Genomic DNA, 19,225 nt, shown 5'->3' with positions numbered 1-19,225 from the left:
AGCCGAGCCGAGCCGAGCCGCGCCACCGCCGGGGGGCGAGGCGGCGGCGGCGGCGGCGGCGGCGGGGGCGCGAAATGGCCGCCGGCGGCTCGGCGCGGGGCAGGGCCGGGCCGGGCCGGGCGCGGGGCCGGCGCGGCCGCCGCCCCCCAGCGCCGCGCTGCGGGCTGGGCGCTGCGGCGGGGGGTCGTTAGTTACCTGCTTCACCGCTGATGGTGATCAAACGGAGGATGTTCGACCCAAACAAACTGCTGCTGTGGGACGGTTCGTTGTGGCAAAAGAGCAACTTGGCTTATGAGCAAGGATGACACTCCAAAGTGACCTTTTTCCCCCACAGTTAATCCTTTACGTCAGGAACACTCCGATTCTCTGACACGTATTTTTGGCATAGAAGAATTGCATGCTGTACCTACATAACTCTCTCCCATACCAAACTGACTTTATCATTTAGTAATTTTGTCCCCAAACCAGTTGTCCAACACACGCTAGTCATTTCTATGAGCGTCCGCCCCCTTTGAATCGTTGCTCAGCCGCGTGGGGGAAGAAAAAGGGAGCATCCCCCTGAAATCATGTTTGATTCTGGTCTGTAAGTCTGGCTATAAACTCTTTTTCCCCTCCAGGCATAACCCCACATATTTTGGGGGAAGACCCCAGCCTTAGGAGGCCGGGGTCACTCCACCGCTCCTCGACGCGCAGCGCTTCGTTCGTGCCCTCTGTCAACGTCCTTCCCCGCAGTAGCTTTCCGGTGGGACGCCTGTGCTAGATTTTCACGCTCAGGAGCAGCAGCATAATTAGACCTGTGATTTCCTGTTTTATAACAAATACTTAGCATTAATTTTCAGGGCTTACATTCACAACTGTAATTAAGAACTAAGCTACTTATATTCGGTTTGTGTTTGTTGTCCTTCCTTTTAACCTTTCCATTCTCTCCATACTTTTCTGCAAAATCTGACACAGCAGGTAAAGCCTTACTGAATACTTGGCATTTCTTTATTCCCTTATGTCTGCTCCTTTGTTTTCTGTGAAAATATCCTATTTTTTCCAGGCATAGCTGGTCTAATCAGCAAATTAGATTCTGCTGAAAATTCTTCAATTTATGTGATGGTAGAGTGTGTGTGGAGCTAAAACACTGAAGGGTACATCTCTGCTGTAAACTGGAACAAGGGGCAGAGATCTGTCAGCTCCACCGGCAAAGTCAGCTATTGACCTGAACAACCTCTGCACAAACAAATGCATTTATTCAGGCAGCCAGCTTCAGTTTATAGTGTTGAGTCTCTCAGGTGGAGATACTGGCATGATCTAAGCACTGCTCCAGATCAGTGGGATTTGGTCTCTTTTAATGGTGTAGATACTCTTAAAGCATTGCACTCTTTATGAGTCCATTTTTATACCAACATATACTGAAAGTACCTTGTGCACTGTCTTTTGCTACAAATTGGTGTAATATGCAATCATCTGGAAAAGAACATATTCTAGTGTTGAGTTCTGTTAACTGATACAGTTGTCCCAAAGCATCTACTTCCTCCTCTGGAATTCTTCCCCCTTTAAGTACTTACTTTCTTTTCTTAAACTGACCTTACAGCAAAGTTCAGAAATTCTATTATTGTTAGACATCTAAAACTTATAATTTGATTTTATGCAGAAGCTACATCTGGTTGATTTACTATAAAATCATATTAAATACGTAACGATAACACACTACAGATAAATACACTCTCTGTTCTGTGAAAATACTTTGCTTGTGGTTATCTTCCCGAGAGTAATGTTTGCTATGTTGGCTTAGCATATTAAGAGAGACAAATCCATAGGAAGGTGCAGATATGGCCCTAGACCTGGTATCAAACTGATGGGCAAAAAAGTAGGAGTAGCACAGCCAAAGTGGCCTTCATAAGTCACATGGTACATCACCAGTAGAGTCAGCAGGACGCATGTCTCTCCTGAATTCAAGTCCAGCCTTTGATTCTGTGAAACATGCTGGCTTCTTGCTTAACTGGGATTAATGATCTGACCATTTATTGATACCAGGAAGAAAAGGTTGATGCCCAGATCCATGATTTAACAGTTCCTCTTAGAACTTGGAAGACAGTTCAGTTCAGAGGGGCCTGAGTCTGCTTGATTCCAAATCCAAAATTAACATTTGCAAAATGAGAAGCTGCATTTTGAAACATTATAATATATAATACTTAATCCTGGTAAGACTGCAAACAACTGTTCTTGTATTTACTTTATCTAGATACAGTTATTACTATGTGTTATACAGTTACTGATTGTTTTTTTTCCTATCATTAGTACCTATACAAGGAACAAGGAACATCACAAAAAGACAGCATACCTTCCCTGAACACCTTAAATTGCAGACACTGGGAGAAACAAGTCTGAACTGAAGTTCTGCATCCAAACACTTTGTAAAATTTGTATCTATAAATTGTCATTTATGGCTATTTTTTTTAAGATGTTAAATTTCAACAACTACTTACAGCTTTCTGTGCTTCCAAGGGTGAGTCTAATGCAGAGAACCGTACAGATTACTAAGAAATCTGTATGGAAAATCAAAACAGAATTCCATGTAGGTTCCTCTAATATAGAGAGTCTTAGGATTCTCTGCAGGCTGCATAACTGACATTATTTCTCTGATTCAAAGAATTAAGAGTTTAAATTGTGAGAAGACTTATGTCCTATATTATTCACTTTTTTCTTTATTACCTTGCTCCCAGTGAAGAGTATTTGGAGACATGCACAATTTAATTTTACAATAAGGAGAGAAATGTTCCATAGAATATTAGGGTATTCCATTTGGGAATTCAGAGGACATTTATGCTTCTGTTACCCATGTCTCAGATCTTGCCAAGGTATACCTGAAAGAAAAACTTATGTCCACATAGAAACATAAGAAACTAAATGGAACATCTAGCTTTTTCAGTGAATGGGCTTCCCTATTTTGCTTCCTATATTTCACTATGAGGTTGGCCACCAATCATCTTTCACATGATCCTGTTTCTGTCTTTATTTCATGCCAGACTGCTCTTTCAAACAAGTTTGGTTCTTTTCTAAACTTAGAAGTGCAAGAAGAAAGTTTATGTATTTGTCCATTAAAGTACTGGCTTATATATATAATAAAATTGAAAATCTCACTGCACTTTTTAAAAGGAACTTCTGGAATAATATCATTTGCCAATCATTTTTTTTTCTTCAGCTGAAGCAATGTCTTACAAAAGGGAAAAGGATCATCAAGTAGTATAAATAGTTGAAGATGACAAGGTAAAGAGAAAACATTTTCAATAAAGAGATAATTTGTAATAATGAGAAACTATCCACAGTGAAAGACTCCATATATTTGCAAGTCAAGTTTACGTTGGCACATCCTGTCCTGCAAATATTGCAAGATATGTCAGCTGAATTACCATTTCCCTTTAAATCAACACCAAAGTGTGATTTCAGTGCCCTCATATGTTTTATAGTCTGTGAGTATAGATTTATGCTTCTTGAGCTTACCAGCTAGTAGGACAGAAATCTGGATCTGCATATGCTTCACGTGTTTAACCTTACAGCAAATATGGTCTCTTCAAAATTAAAAGATCCACACATAGACCCGAAAATACACAAGTCTTTCTACATTAAAGGTATAAAACTCGTATGTGTAAAATTGCATCTGTAAGAGTGCACAAGAGATGAAAGGGAAATGCTAACAGATTAATATTATAATGAGCATAAGTGGTATATATTCTCCGAGCATTCAGATGTATGAAACATTATGACTCCCCATGAGAATTCACACATACATCCGGAAGACAATAAATCTAGTACAGGATAGATTTTGATTCTTTAAAAAAGGCAAGAAATAGGAAACCACTTCTCAGGACTAAAAAGAAACATAAACAAAAGGGAAGTGAGAAATGATAAGTAATACAATGTAATTAAGGAGAATATTAAAAAAAATAGAGAATAATCTAGTGTTGGCTCGTGGAACTTATCTTTTCCTAGCAGATTTTAGCTCTCAGTTTGTAGGAAAAAAAATGTAAATAATTATAAGAAGGAGAGAAGACAAGAGGAATTGCTGATGCAGTAAAATAACTACAAATGTAAAGTGGAAATCTGAAGACAATAGATGAGTAAAAAGGAAGTGAGTTCTTTCCCCTAGTAGGCTAAGAGGAAAAGATAGATAACAGATAAAATAGGATCTCTGTGAAACACAGAGTGAGAAATAATAAAGGGCCCTGATATGGCAAAACTCCTATATAAATACCTCTTTATTTCTTTAGGAAGGAAGCAGAAATAAAGATACACCCAGGCCCAAATTCAAGGAAGAGACTGGGACATGCGGAGGGAAAAACTGCAATAAGGAGATGATAAAAATTCATTTACCTAATTGTTATCATTTCAAGCCTTTAGCGTCAGGTTAGGTAAATAAGGTAAATACATTTTTGTTTATTTTTTTAAAAAAGAAGCACTGAATGAGAGATCAGGGAAAGACAAGATACTGTTCTACTGTTTAAAAATATGAGGTAAGTAGTGAGCCTGAGCAGTTTTTCACTTGAGGAGCAAGAGCAGGTGTTGGTTTAAAGGTGCTGGCTTTTCATCTGTGAAGCAGGTGAAAAAGAGGAAGCACGGAACATTAAACGGCATGAGAATAACAGCGCATTTGGTTCTGTATAGGGATGGCAAAGGGAGAGTCAGTTCTTCATTTGTTCTACTGACTTTTGCTTATCGATATGTAAACATCTATAAATGACAGAGTGCTCACGCACCCAGTCCCAGTAAAGCTCATAAATCGTACATTTAAACTGTAATCTGGCCTCCTATATATCATGAGCTATTACATTTCACACAGTTACTTGTTTATTAAGTTAATTATTTGGCTATGAACAAATAATAACTTATGTTTCGCTAAACCCCATTTTTGCAGAAATGAGTGCAACCTTGATCTGAAGGCAGCAAGAAGTGAAGAATTCATTACTTCCCTTTGTTCCAGTGTTTAATTGACTTCACTGTTAACTAATGGGTACCCAGTTCTAGCTTGAATTTCTTCAATTTTGAGCCACTGGTTCGTGTTACGCCTGTTTGCATGGATTAAAGAACCTTTATTACTTTGTATTTTCTCTCTAATATACTCATCCACTTTAGTGCAATCACGCCTTTGAAGTCTAAATGAGAGCAGCTCATTAACTAGAGGGTTAAGACCAGGACATGTATATCTTTTTTAGCTTTTTTTTCTGCACATTTTCCATTTTTCCCACATGAAAATTACAGACATAAGAACTGTCCAGCAACTCTCTTCTTGTTTTCCTTCCAGGTTCTCATTCATTTCTTTTTTATGTGCCTGTAGACCACGCACATTAGTCTTTTTTTTTTTTTTTTTTTTTTTTTTTTTTGCCATTGAGTCAGACATTGGAGCTCTTGAGCTCTTGTTCTGCTGTTTAGTGTAAACATTAAAGCCTTTTTCTGGAGTTGGGGTGTGAAGTTCACAAGGCAGGTGACAGAATGTAACACAGGCTGCATTATCATTTTACATTTAGTTAACCTAAAATGCTATTCATTTGAATGAATGCTAGTCATATAAAAAGTGTTCATTTTTAATCAGAATCTCATACAGGCCTACCTCATATGCCTTACAAAAATCTATAATGTAATTACATTTCAGTTTCTTTGACAAGACATACTTCCTATAAAACCACTGTTACTAATAGTAATTATATTCCTCTCCATCAAGGCTTTATGACTCTAATCTCATATCAATGTTTCTGATATTTTTCCTGGAATTGTCGTCAGGCTAACCAGACAGTAATTACCTGGATTATCTGACTTCTCTTTTTTTCTTTAACATTTGCATTGTTAAAATTCTTCAAGTCTTGCAGCATTTCCCTGACTTGATGAAAAAATTGACATAAAAAGACTGTTCAGCCAACTCATGGGTGCAAGTTACATGGATTAAATCCAGATTTTAAAAGTCTAAGTTTTATGATTCTGCATAATATCACCTAGCAGTTATAGAACTGCAAAATTCTTTACCTATATGTGATGCAAGCAGATCGAATTCCTTTCTCCCAAAACATGAAATAGAAATATTCTTTGATTGTTTTTAGTTTTTCTTTGTCATCATTATCGTTAGGGCTACAAAGATGATCAGAGGGCTGGAGCACCTGCCCTGTGAGGAACGGCTGCGAGAGCTGGGCCTCTTCAGCCTGGGGAAGAGAAGACTGAGGGGGGATCTCATCAATGTGTACAGGTACCTGAAGGGAGGGTGTCAAGGGGACGGGGACAAACTCTTTTCAGTTGTCCCATGCGACAGGACAAGAGGCAATGGGCAGAAACTGAAGCACAGGAAGTTCTGCCTGACCATGAGGGGGAATTTCTTCCCTGTGAGAGTGACGGAGCACTGGACCAGGTTGCCCAGAGAGGTTGTGGAGTCTCCTTCTCTGGAGATCTTCAAGGCCTGCCTGAATGCAACCCTGTCTAACATGCTCTAGGTGACCCTGCTTGAGCAGGGCGGTTGGACTAGGTGATCTCCAGAGGTCCCTTCCAACCTTACCAATTCTATGGTTCTATGATTCTATCAACATTTCCACAGTTTCCAGCTAGAAATTGACTTAATGCTTCTTTCTTACTAATATATTAAGAAAATTGTTACTTACTTGTTTGAAACCTAGCTATGGATTTTTTCCTGAAGTTGATACCAATTTTTTATACCAATTTCTATTTCATACCAATATTTTTCCCCATTTTTCTACTTACTATGTTCTCTAATTACTTTTTTCATTTCTCCACTGAATCAGTACTGGCTATTAAATACAATGTTCTTTTTTTTTTCAGTTGTAGGCTTGTGACACTTTGTCATATTTTATAGCAATTAAAAAGCCTCATATTTTCATTCAATTTGTCTGCCTTTTTCCACTCAGGTAATGTTGCTTGTAATCTTAGCGACAGAAAATGAACCATTTGATTTCAAAGCAAGCAGGAAACAAAAAGATATGAAAAGCAGTTTGCAGTTTCAAAGTCCAGTGGTCAACTGTAGATAATCGTTAGGAAGGAGAAAGTGTTTAAAGGGAGACCAGGTAGTAATGGTAGAGAGCGGTATGAGGGAGCAAGGTAATGCTGCTAGAAAGCTCCCTTAGCCCACATCTCCAGTTTTGCAATTCGGAGCAGCTCAACTGTAACAAGGAGCAGAAGTTTCTGTTCAGATTTAGATTTTATTGTTCATTGATTGTGTTTTGATTTGGAGAACTAGGGAAAAGTGACTGGTTTTGTTCTAATTTAAATGTTTGGGATAGAAACCTCAGATGTCCTGAACACTGATTTCTTGAATTAGTATTCTTCCAGGGTGATAATACCACTCAAAAATGATGTAGTAATACTTGCCTTAGAATAGATGTGTTGTGAAGAGTCACAAGGGGATTTACCTTATCATACTGAAGCTCCAAAACCTGCGCTCTGACATACGCACAGAAATGTTCACGTTCAGAAGTGCAAAAGGACTTCTAACCTTCCAAGCCACTGAGCAGCTTCAAGCAGCTGCCTTTAAAAGAAAATCCCCTCACATACATTGTATATTAAATCTAAGCCCAAATCACACCAGATTCTCATGCAGTAAGTTATTTAGTGGCTCTAATATTGTATCAATGTCTTGCAATGGTATCAGCATGCAGCAGTGTTATACCAGTGAAAAGAAGGGTTTGATTCCTTTTTTTTTAACTTCTTCCTATAAGATTTTGTATTTCACAAACTTCACCCTGTTGTTTCAGAATCTGAAAACAGGCATTTTCTGTTTTATATTGAAACATAGGAGTCTTAAATATCTCTTCAGCTGCTTCCTAGTGTTTGTTCAACAGGAAGGGAGTTAGTTCATAGCATAGTATGTATTGTTGTATCTGCATCAGCAAAGCAGATAAGGGCAGCCTCTCTTCATCTGGAAAAGGGGCAGAGGAAGAGCACCAGGAGATAGTGAAGTTAAGGATTATTGTGAAGGATCCCGGGATCAAGAGAACAGTCAGGTAAGCAGAAAAGGTCTCCTGCTATTTATACTCCCATGCTGCTTCTTGTTTCCCAAATTCTTCAGTGGCATGTAAACTCTTTCTCTGAAATAGCTTATTTTTGTATCCCAGCTGTGGCATGGGAATTCCATTGTTATTCTTGCTTAGTACTTAACACCTGAGTTTGGCACTGAAATGCTCTGTCTCATGTATACTAAACATTCAAACATCCAGTATTTCTTCACACAGAAGAGATGGCCCATCCCTGGCTGTTCTATTTGACACACTTTTGGGCTAGAATCATATACAGTCAGTGGGATTTTTTGCTGGAAAATTTGATGTGTCATAGGATTTGGCTATTTTTACTAAACAATAGTTTAGTCAGGAGAGACCTTGTCATATGAAAGGGCACATTCCCGGTGAGCATCCTGACTCCCCATGCTATTTTGATTTTAGCACATCTCATCTTGGAATTCAGAGAAGCAGAGATATTTTTCAGATTGAAAGGCATCATTTATAGTTTCATGGGACTTTTGCTGGACTGTCCTACACTGGCCATAAATAGAATGCCTGTAGCAATAAAACTCGTGGCGCTAGATGAAAGCATCTTCAAAGCTTCTAAAAGTAAGATTCCTCTGTAAGCTTCCCATGAGCATTTTCTCCCTTACATTTATACCTCTTTTAATGGTTTTGTTCAGAGCTGAGCTTTTGGCATGAGTCATTGACACTCAGCTTTGCCAAATTGCAAATTATGAACTGAAAGAGTGGAAATGCAAAACGAAGAGCTTGTTTTTCAGAAAGCTTCCTTGCTAGCATATGGTATTGAAGCAAGTTGTTCTGTGACAGGAGTGCTAGGGCTTTTTCAGTGTCACGGGGAAAGTAAATCCCTGCCAGGTAACACAGCGTACTAAACTGTAGGAATTCACAAGAATAAGTGCTCCTTTCATAGTTAAAATCCTGGAGACTACAAAATCCCTGCAGAATGATGTTTAAATGAGGTACTACAGGAGCGGTAGATAAAAGGGGGTATGCTCCGCTAATGAACATGTCTTGTGCCAGCTCTTTACAAAGAATAGCATGTTTCCATCCACATTGAATGGAGAGCATCTATTTGAGGGTTTTCTGCTTATAAGATAGGAAATTTTGTTGATCTAATAGCGTTCTACCAGCATAGACATTTTCCTAGTATTAATCTTTTTTTTCATAACAATTTCACTGGTAATTTAATAAATCATTCATTTTATCTTATGTTTGAATTATATTCCTATACAAACAACATCCATCAGAGTTGATGCAAATACAACAGTGCATGCTGTACCTTACAAAGAACTGTGTTAGGAGAAATGTATCTAGAAATTAAAAGTGCTTTTCTAAAAATATATACAACACATCTCCTTATGACTTCTTCGCTTCCTGTTTTTCTTCAAAAGCAGCTTAAAGAGGCACTATGCACCTGCTTTTTTCTTGTACTTACATCTATTTCTAGATGAGAAAGAAGGCAATAAATGTTAAACTGAAGGGACTTTATTTATGATTACAAGGATTCTTGGCTTCAAAAAACAGTTCAATACCAGAGCCTTTCATCTTCCATTCTAAGCAGGACGACAAAGAAAGCATTCATAGACACAACACATGTGACATGGGGCAGTCTAATGGCATTAGAACAGTTCAGTGAAGCATTAATGAATTTAGAGTGATGACATTACAACAGTGCTAGGATCTAATCTGCTCTCTGGTAAGTGGTTTTCATAAGTAACGTCAAACACAAATAATCAGTTAAGACTAACTCTGTATTTTATTTTCTGACAAAACATAATCAACTAATTTTTCTTGAAATCAGTAATCAATTTCTTGCTTGCTTTTTCACATTACTGGAAATTTCTTCAGTTCATGTCATCTCTCACACTGCTCTCACTAAGTACACTTTAAAATGCTCGGATGAGACATCAGAGATTCTAAGTATCAGATATTTCAAACACATTTTTGCCTATGATTGCATGTTCTTCATGCCACTAGACTCAGCAGCTATTTGGAAATAAGATCCAAACACAAGCTTTTCACAGAAAAATGTATGGTATTATATGGAATATATGGTCCATTACACTGCACTTTTATTCCTACTTCATATTCGTCATTCATTTTTTTTTCACCATCATGCTTCCTTGCTATCATATTTCTGTGTCTCGTGTATTTGGATGAAGTGGACATACAAAGTGTTTAATCAGATGTCAGCAAGGTTCATGAGCTGAAGACAAGATGTGAATGCCGGCTATTTACACAAGACTTGATCCCGCCCCACTGACATCAAAAAGATTTCTGCCATGATGAACATGATGATGGAGACAGGAACTTTTACTAGACGGTCCATTTCCAGGGTCCTACAAAGGAATGTATTGGCTTTGAGGAGAGAAATATGTGTGGAAACTTCTCTTCATATTCTACCAAGAATGGTGGTCACAGGTTAACGCTGACAAAATTATTCACAAGATTAGTAACTCCATTGCAGGCATTCACTCTTAAGGAGAAGTATGACTTTTGTAGTTGAAGCAAAGAAAACAAAAAAAGTACCTCTGGTATTTCTTTCATGTCTATGTCCTTCTATATATCCAATTATGTTTGTCTGAAGAAATTTGTGTTCTTCAAAATGCTATCAAGATAAATACTCTAAAGCACATTCTTCATTCCCAGGATGTGAGTAAAGAAACAATACTGGAAGCAGGCAACAAGCACAGGGGGAAACTGAGTGACTGTCATTGTAGGTTTCCTGGGATTTGCCAAATCTTCTGACTGGCGCTAGATGAAGGCATGCTGGGGTGGAAAGGATGACAGTAAAAAGTGGAGATAATCTGCTGTCAGCATGGGCAAATAGAATAAAGCTGGCCTTACTTTCATTTAGTCCAGTATTAATACCAGTGAAACTAAGCAATATGGAGTGCCATGTAGACTAGCTAATTGCATGGGTACCCAAAGGTCTGGGAAGACTGGCATAACACAACTAAAACTTCTGTGATTAGTCCCCATGCCATCAGTCCCCAAAGTCAACTTTGACAGAAGAGTTTATCAGTACATCAATAACATCTATAATTCCACCCCAGATACATTGTAGCAATCTTCTTACTCAAAGAAAATGTAGCTCTAAGGACACTGTCATGAGAGGAAAGCTACAGAAGCAAGGCAAAATAAAAGTGAATCCACACAGAACTTTTATTTTCTCCCAGACTACTTCTTATTGATTTTTGTGAGACTTCTCAGGTCAGCAAAGATTGGAGGAAAAGACAAATCTGTCCTTTTCCTATCAGAAATGCCTTGAGAATCAGATTTACAAAAAAAGATTATATAGGATTGATTGCCTTCATTAGCCTCATTTCCTCATTTCAGTAATATTATTAGCTATAAATCACAGGACAGTTTAATATGGAATTACATAATTATTACTATCACAACATCATCATCATTCCCCCATCAGTTATCATACTCATTCATCGTATGTTGGAAATCCTGTTAAAATCTATCTAACTCGAGATGAATAACATGGACATACCTTTCCCTCTTCTGTCTCTTCTTTTTTTATCTTATTTTTTTAATTCTACTGTTTTCAAATGGATTTGCAGAGCATCAAATTCTGTTTTGCTTCTTAGTACGTCTCATGCCTCAAAATGCATTAAGAAAGATATCAACTATTTCCATTGCTTTAAATGTTGTTTTTCGTTCATAGCCACTGAAAATAAAGACTCATGAATGCATTAATCTTCAGCAGTTTAAGCGGTAGTTCCACATTTGTTAAGCATGCAGGCCAAAACTTACTATTGAAAGTGTGAAGTAATAAAAGTATAGTTTGCCCTTACTGTTTAAAATAATTCACTGATGATAATAATAACAGGAAGAAGAATTTAAAATAAAATGATCTAATCTAGTCTATTTTCAAAGCTGGGAAGAAAGTGAGGTTTCTCTAATAACTAAAAACTGCCTTCAGAAGCAGCTTTATCTCTGTGGAATAGGTGCAAAAGTCATGCTGTTATGTTCAGTATCTAAAAGGCTGGAGGAGATAATTTTTACACACATATTCCCAGCCCTGCTCTATTCCCTTTGTGCTTCATGGGATCAGCACAAAAGGTCTAGAAAGTAGGCTGGAAAAATCAGCTGCAGGTTCTCCTTGAGAGAAGGGCTCCTGAGCCGTGCAGCGCTGGTACAGCTGGCAGTACAGTCCGCCACCAGCAGCTCTCTCCTCCTCTGTAGCGTCCTGGCTGGATGAAGGTTGTGATCCTCCCTGTGTTCCCATCCGGTGGCAGCCCAACCCCTAAGGCCTTCATTTGATGAGAAATGGCAAAGGATCTACCATCTGCCCCAGAATCAAGTGTCAAAAAGTCACCGCTGTCTTTCTCTGGGGATGTCAGGATTTTGAGTATACGTGCACCATGCAGGCTTATACAGGGATACTTTCTAACAGAACTTAATAATAATGGAACTTTTTTTAATTATATAAGCAATGATTTCACAGAATCACAGAACTGTTGAAGTAGGCAGGGACCAAGCCTACCCCCACATTAAAAAATATTTTATGTTTAAATAGAATTTCCAGTATTTCAGTTTGTGCCTATTGCCTCTTGTCAGTTCAGTATATACCATAGAAAAGAGCCTTATTCAGTCTTCTTTATCCCATCTCATTAGGTATTTATACACACTGAGCCTTCTCTTCCCCATGCTAAACAACCCCATCTCTCTCAGCTTTTCCTCCTGTCCATGTGACAGATGCTTCAATCCCTTAATCATCTTAGTGGCCTTTTGCTGGACTCGCTCCAGTATGTCAGTGTCTCTCTTGTACTGAGTAGCCCATAACTGGACCTAGCACTCCCAGTCTATCTCACCAGAGCTCTCTCCACCTCTCCACCTCTCTCCAACTGCTGTCAATGCACTTCCTAATGCAAGCCAGGATGCCACTGGCTGCCTTTACCACAAGGACACATTGCTGGCTCATATTCAGCTTGCTCAGCAGGACCTCCAGATACTTTTCTGAAAAACTGTTTTCCAGCCAATCAGCCCCCAGTTCATACTAGTGTATAGGGTTATTCTTCCCCAGGTGCAGGATTTTGCACTTCCCTTTGTTGGACTTCATGAGGTTCCTCTTTGCCCATTTTTGCAATCCATCAGAGTCCCTCTGAATGGCATCACCTGGTATAATAAACATCTGGTGTACCAACCACTCCTCCTCATTTAATATCATCTGCAAGCTTGCTGAGAACGCTGTCTATCCTACCATCCAAGACAGTAATGAAGATGTTAAACAGTATTGGCCTCAGTATCGACTCCTGGTACACCACTAGTGACTGGCCTCCAGCTTGACTTTGTCCTACTAATTTGGCAGTTCAGTCACTTTTACATCCACCTCACTGATCATTTATCTAGCCCATACTTCTGCAGTTTGACAATAAAGATGATATGGGAGACAATGTCAAAAACCTTGCTAAACTCAAGAACAACATTCACGGTTCCCTCCTTATCTACCAGGTGTCATTTTATTGTTGAACGCTATCAGGCTGGTCAGCATAGTTTATAGGTCCATGCTGACTACTCTTAATCATCTTCTTGTCCTTCATATGTTTAGAAATGGTTTTGAGGATTATTTGCTCCACCACTTTCCCAGGGATCAAGGTGAGAGTGTCTAGCCTGTAGATCCCAGGTCATCTTTCTTGAAGGATGTGATATTTGCATTCTTCCAATACTCAGAAACCTCTCCTGATCACCATCATTCAAAGATAAATGAGATTGGCCTTGGAATGACAGTTGGTCAGCTCCCCCAGTGCTCACGGGTGCCCATGGCCCATGGACTTGTGCATGTCCACTTTGTTTAAAGGTTCCCTAATACGGGAGTAAGTCCAAGGGTAAGTCTTCCTTGCTCTAGACTTCCTCACCAGTCTCAGGGGCTGGAATTCCTGAAGGAAAATCTTACCAGTAAAGGCTGAGATGAAGAAGGCATTGAGACACCTGGCCTTTGTCACCAGATCCCCTCTCCCATTCAGTAGTGAATCCACACTTTCTCTTAGTCTTCTTCTGCTGCTACTATACCTGTCAAAGCTTTCTTGTTGCCCTTCACTTCTGTTGCCAGATTCAACTCCAGATCACAGAATCACAGAATCATAGAATCAGTAAGGTTGGAAGGGACCTCTGGAGTCCAACCTCCCTGCTCAAGCAGGGTCACCTAGAGCATGTTAGACAGGGTTGCATCCAGCCGGGCCTTGAAGATCTCCAGAGAAGGAGATTCCACAACCTCTCTGGGCAACCTGGTCCAGTGCTCTGTCACTCTCACAGGGAAGAAATTCCCCCTCACGGTCGGGCAGAACTTCCTGTGCTTCAATTTCTGTCCATTGCCTCTCATCCTGTCACATGGGACAACTGAAAAGAGTTTGTCCCCGTCCCCTTGACACCCTCCCTTCAGGTACTTGTACACATTGATAAGATCCCCCCTCAGCCTTCTCTTCCCCAGGCTGAAGAGGCCCAGCTCTCGCAGTCGTTCCTCATAGGGCAGGTGCTCCAGCCCTCCAGCCATCTTTGTAGCCCTATGCTGGACTCTCTCCAGTAGCTCCATGTCTCTCTTGTCCCGGGGAGCCCAGAACTGGACACAGTACTCGAGATGAGGCCTCCCCAGGGCTGAGTAGAGGGGCAGGGTCACCTCCCTCAACCTGCTGGCAACACTCTTCCCAATGCACCCCAGGATACCATTGTCCTTCTTGGCCACAAGGGCACATTGCTGCCTCATGGTCAACCTGTCTTCCACCAGCACTCCCAGGTCCTTCTGTGCAGAGCTGCTCTCCAGCATGTCAGCCCCCAGATTGTACTGGTGCCTAGGGTTATTTTTCCCTAGGTGCAGGACTCTGCACTTGCCCTTGTGGAACCTCAGGAGGTTCCTCTCCACCCAGCTCTCCAGCCTGTCCAGGCCTCTCTGAATGGCAGCACAGCCTTCAGGTGTGTCAGCCACTCCTCCCAGCTTGGTAGCATCAGCAAACTTGATGAGGAGGCACTTTGTCCCCTCATCCAGATCGTTGTTGGAGAATTTGAACAGGATGGGACCCAGTACTGAGCCCTGGGCGATGCCACTAGCCACAGGCCTCCAACTAGACCCTGCACCACTGATGACGACCCTCTGAGCCCTGCCTTTCAGCCAATTCTCAATCCACCTCACTGCCCACGCGTCTAACCCACACTTCCTGAGCTTGCCTAGGAGGATGTTATGGGAGACAGTGTCAAAAGCCTTGCTGAAGTCAAGGTACACAACGTTCACTGCTCTCCCCTCATCTACCCAGCCAGTCATTCCATCATAGAAGGCTATCAGATTTCGCCTTGGTGAATCCATGCTGACTACTCCTGATCACCTTCTTTTCCTCCATATGTCTGGGGATGACATCCAGAAGGAGCTGTTCCATCACCTTGCCGTCACAGGGATGGAGGTGAGGCTGACCAGCCTAGAGTTGCTTGGGTCCTCCTTCTTGCCCTTCTTGAAGACTGGAGTGACATTAGCCTTCTTCCACTCCTTAGGCACCTCTCCAGTTCTCCAGGACCTTTCAAAGATGATGGAGAGCGGCCTGGCAACAACATCCACCAGCTCCTCAGTACCTGTGCGTGCATCCCATCCGGGCCCGTAGATTTGTGGATGTCTAGCCTGCCCAGAAGGTCTCTGATCCTATCCTCCTCAACCAAAGGAAAGTCTTCCCTTCTCCAGACTCTCCCCTTACGTCCAGGCTCTGGGATTCCTGGGGGCTGCCCTTAGCAGTGAAGACTGAAGCGTGATGGTCTTTGACTTTTGTAACCCCATCCCTGCATGCTTGGACAGTGTTTCTATATCCCTCCTGTGTCACCTGACACCTGTTGCATATTTCTTTTTTATGTTTAGGTTTTGTCAGGAGTTCCTTGTTCATCCATGCAGGTAACTTTGCTTGACTTCCTGCACATAACAGTGGACCATTAGTGAGATTGAAGGAATCTCAGTATCCCTGAAAATCAACCAACTCTCCTGGACCTCTCTTCTCTCCAGGACCATCTCCTGTGGGACTTTACCAAGCATATCTCTGAAAAGGCCAAAGTTTGCTCTGCTGAAGTCTAAGGCTGTGATCCTATTCTTTGCCCTTCTGTCTTCTTGCAGGATCCTGAACTCTACTATCGCATGATCACTGCAGCCAAGGCTGCCTCCCGACCTTCACATCTGTGTTCAGTCCCTCCCTGTTTGTAAGTACAAGGTCCAGCAGAGCATCTCCTCTCATCAGTTCCTCGATAACCTGTGTAGGAAGTTGTCATCAATGCACTCCTGAAGCCTCATGGATTGCTTGTGCCCTGCTATGTTGCCCTTTCAGCAGGTATTGTGGCAAGTAATGTCCCCCAGAAGGACCAGGGCCTGAGACTTCTTCCCATTGTCTGATGAAGGCCTCATCTTCCTCTTAATCCTGAGCAGGCAGTCTGTATTAGACATCCACCAGAACAGCACCCATGGTGGTCTGCTGTCTTGCAGACCCCATAAGATCTCAGCCAGCTCCACACTGCAAGGCAGAGCTCCATGTGTTCCTGCTGCTCTCTCACATACAGGGCAATTCCTCCTTCCTCATCATCCCAGCTTCTCCCTCCCTAAGAGCCTGTATCCAGCCATGGCAGCACTCCAGTCCTGTGAGTGTGATTTGCCCATTACTTAGCAATTTCTAAAAATCCAAGCTCCCTCTACTGAGAATTCAAAGGTGAGTGTTTTCTTTCTTTCTTTCTTTCTTTCTCAATCTTTCTCTTTTTTTTTTTTTTTTTTTTTTTCTCTTCCAGAAAGAATTGGCAACAAACAGAAAGTCCATTTCTCAGTACTATTTCAAAGTGCATTTGTTATGGTCAAATATATCCTATGCTGCTGTTAGTTTTGTGACAAAGAAATGTTTCTATCAGATGGTTCTTATCAACAAAATTAAATAGGCTTGCTAAATAAATGGCTTGCTAATATTTTTTTGTGAGCCAGTTTTAAAATGGGTCACATTGTTCTTCTCTTTACTGGTAACCTAAAATAGAAGTTATTATATCAACAGTGGTTTGCACATAATAGAATGTTATCTGAAATTGAGTTTGGGCTATGTTTTTCCTTGAAAATTAGGGCTATATTAGTGCAGTTATTGAGAATTATCATAGTTTACTTTTTATTTTTCTATTTTAAAAGAACATTTTTGATAGTAAAAATTGCAGCTGGAGTTCTGATTAAAGAAAACGGTCTCTTGGAACAAGCAATGCATAAGGTGAACATTCATGTTCAGAGCACAGCATTACAGAGCCTTCGTTTCCTTCCACAGGCCAACCTCTCTGCTGACAGACTGGGTGCAATTCCACATACTTCAGTGGAACAACATCAATTTACCTGACAGAGAATACAGGGCATTTTTTTTAATTAAAATTGACCTAAACTGTAAAAATAAGGATGGAATTTAAGTAAAAGCCTTGCCAGCATTTTTTTTTCACATATCCTCAATTCAAGAGGCCATTTTTAAGACTCAAACCCCAGTCCATTTCTCTCTGGAGTATCTTACAGATGTGCAGCTGCAGTTATTCAACAGCAAGGAAACACGAGCTGTCCTCAACCATCAGCACATGCCGCCCACCCACAGCACGCGAGGCTGGCCAGGAGTCATCAGCACCTCAGAGAGGTCTTGCAGTCCTTGTGTAATGCTCAGGGGAAACGGAAATTCAGATGTGCACAGGATGAAAGTCTTCCGGACCAACTCAGGTCTATGGGTTACTTCAGCATTATTTAGGACTGCTTTTTCCAGCTGCAGAGAATGCAGCTGTAGAGAATTCCTCTTCTAAGAGTGGATTTCCCCATCGTCATCATGTAACGAGCCTTTGCTTCCACTCAGCGCCCTGTTGAAGTTTAAAGGCTGTGTCAGGGCTCCACTTCAGTGACCTAAGTTAGACAAGGATGGTCAAAATCATTTGCAACCCTTAAAAACATAATGAGGAAAAGAAAGACACTGTTCCATCACCTGCTGAATAGAACAGGAGACAACAAACCCAATACGAGGTCTTGAATAAATCTTGTGCTGTGCATTAGACTCTTCTGGGATTTCTTCAGAGAGGTGAATTTCACATGGCCAGAGATCAATGAAAAACTGTACATTCAATCTATTTCTTATTAAAAAAATACATTTGAGTGTCTCCAGTGTGCAAGTCAGAACTGCCTGAAAGTCACAGGAAAATGAAGTGCAGAAAGTCTAAGAATTTCATGCTTCTTTTTCTTTTTATATACTATTTATTCCCATAGATCCTATGGGAAGCATAGGACTTCAGCACAGGGACAGCCAGAAAGATTCAGGGCTGTTAAATTAGTAGCTTGTCTAAATCCCAAGGTAAACTAGTAGAGCTAAATTAATCTATGAACTCTCATGCGAGATCTAGAGCCCCTGAGCAGTAAAGATATTTTGAGATGATCTAATTGTGGCTTGAGAGAAGGGAGCGTATAGGCACGAGTATGCTATACTCTGTGCTGCGGTGGGTTTAACACACAGTTCTCTGCAAAGAGCCAACACAGGCAACAAGGACCAATGAATACAGCCAGAACACTGGGGATCAAAGGTATTAGAAGTTCATTTCTAGAAATTAGTTGCTGGAATAATCATAGGATACAACATTTATAATGCTTGCTAAAAAACTGAGGAAGATGCATAAAGCAAAAGAGCAGGGATGATTACTACTTCCAATTAATAGCTTGTATTACACAGGAGCTGTCTCTCATAGAAGTTTTTTCAATTTTTACATGGGAATCAGAGGCCACCAGCTCTGCTTGCTTCCTGATGCTCAAACAGGAACAGCCAGCAGCAGTGCTGTTCGCTGCACTGAATTAGGGGACACAGCTCGTGCCACGTTAACACTGCACTGGGAAGCCTGGGAACAGGCCTTGGCAAATCACAGGCTGGGGCTGTGCAGCGGAGCAGAGCGGGAGCAGCGCTGGGGTAATTCAGGTCTCCCTTCTGACAGTGTTTTTGGGGGGAGTCTAGTGCCGTGCGGTGGAAGTGCTGCGTCCGTCCTCCTCCATAAGGAGCCTTGTGCCAGTACTGTGAAAGCACATGTGAATTGTCATGGTCTTGTCATCTTAACTATTACAATTAAACAGGAAAGAAATAGAGGTGATTTCCAATATGCTGCTTATACACACAGAAATTATACTGTGTTGCTACATCCACCTGTATTCGGTGGATGGAATTTATACATGGAAAAAGACTTTGTTATAAAATTCCTGAGATTACACTTATGTTTTT

The sequence above is a fragment of the Rhea pennata genome, chromosome 2 (assembly GCF_028389875.1).
Source record: "Rhea pennata isolate bPtePen1 chromosome 2, bPtePen1.pri, whole genome shotgun sequence".
Taxonomy (NCBI): domain Eukaryota; kingdom Metazoa; phylum Chordata; class Aves; order Rheiformes; family Rheidae; genus Rhea; species Rhea pennata.
This window is presented reverse-complemented; position numbering follows the sequence as displayed.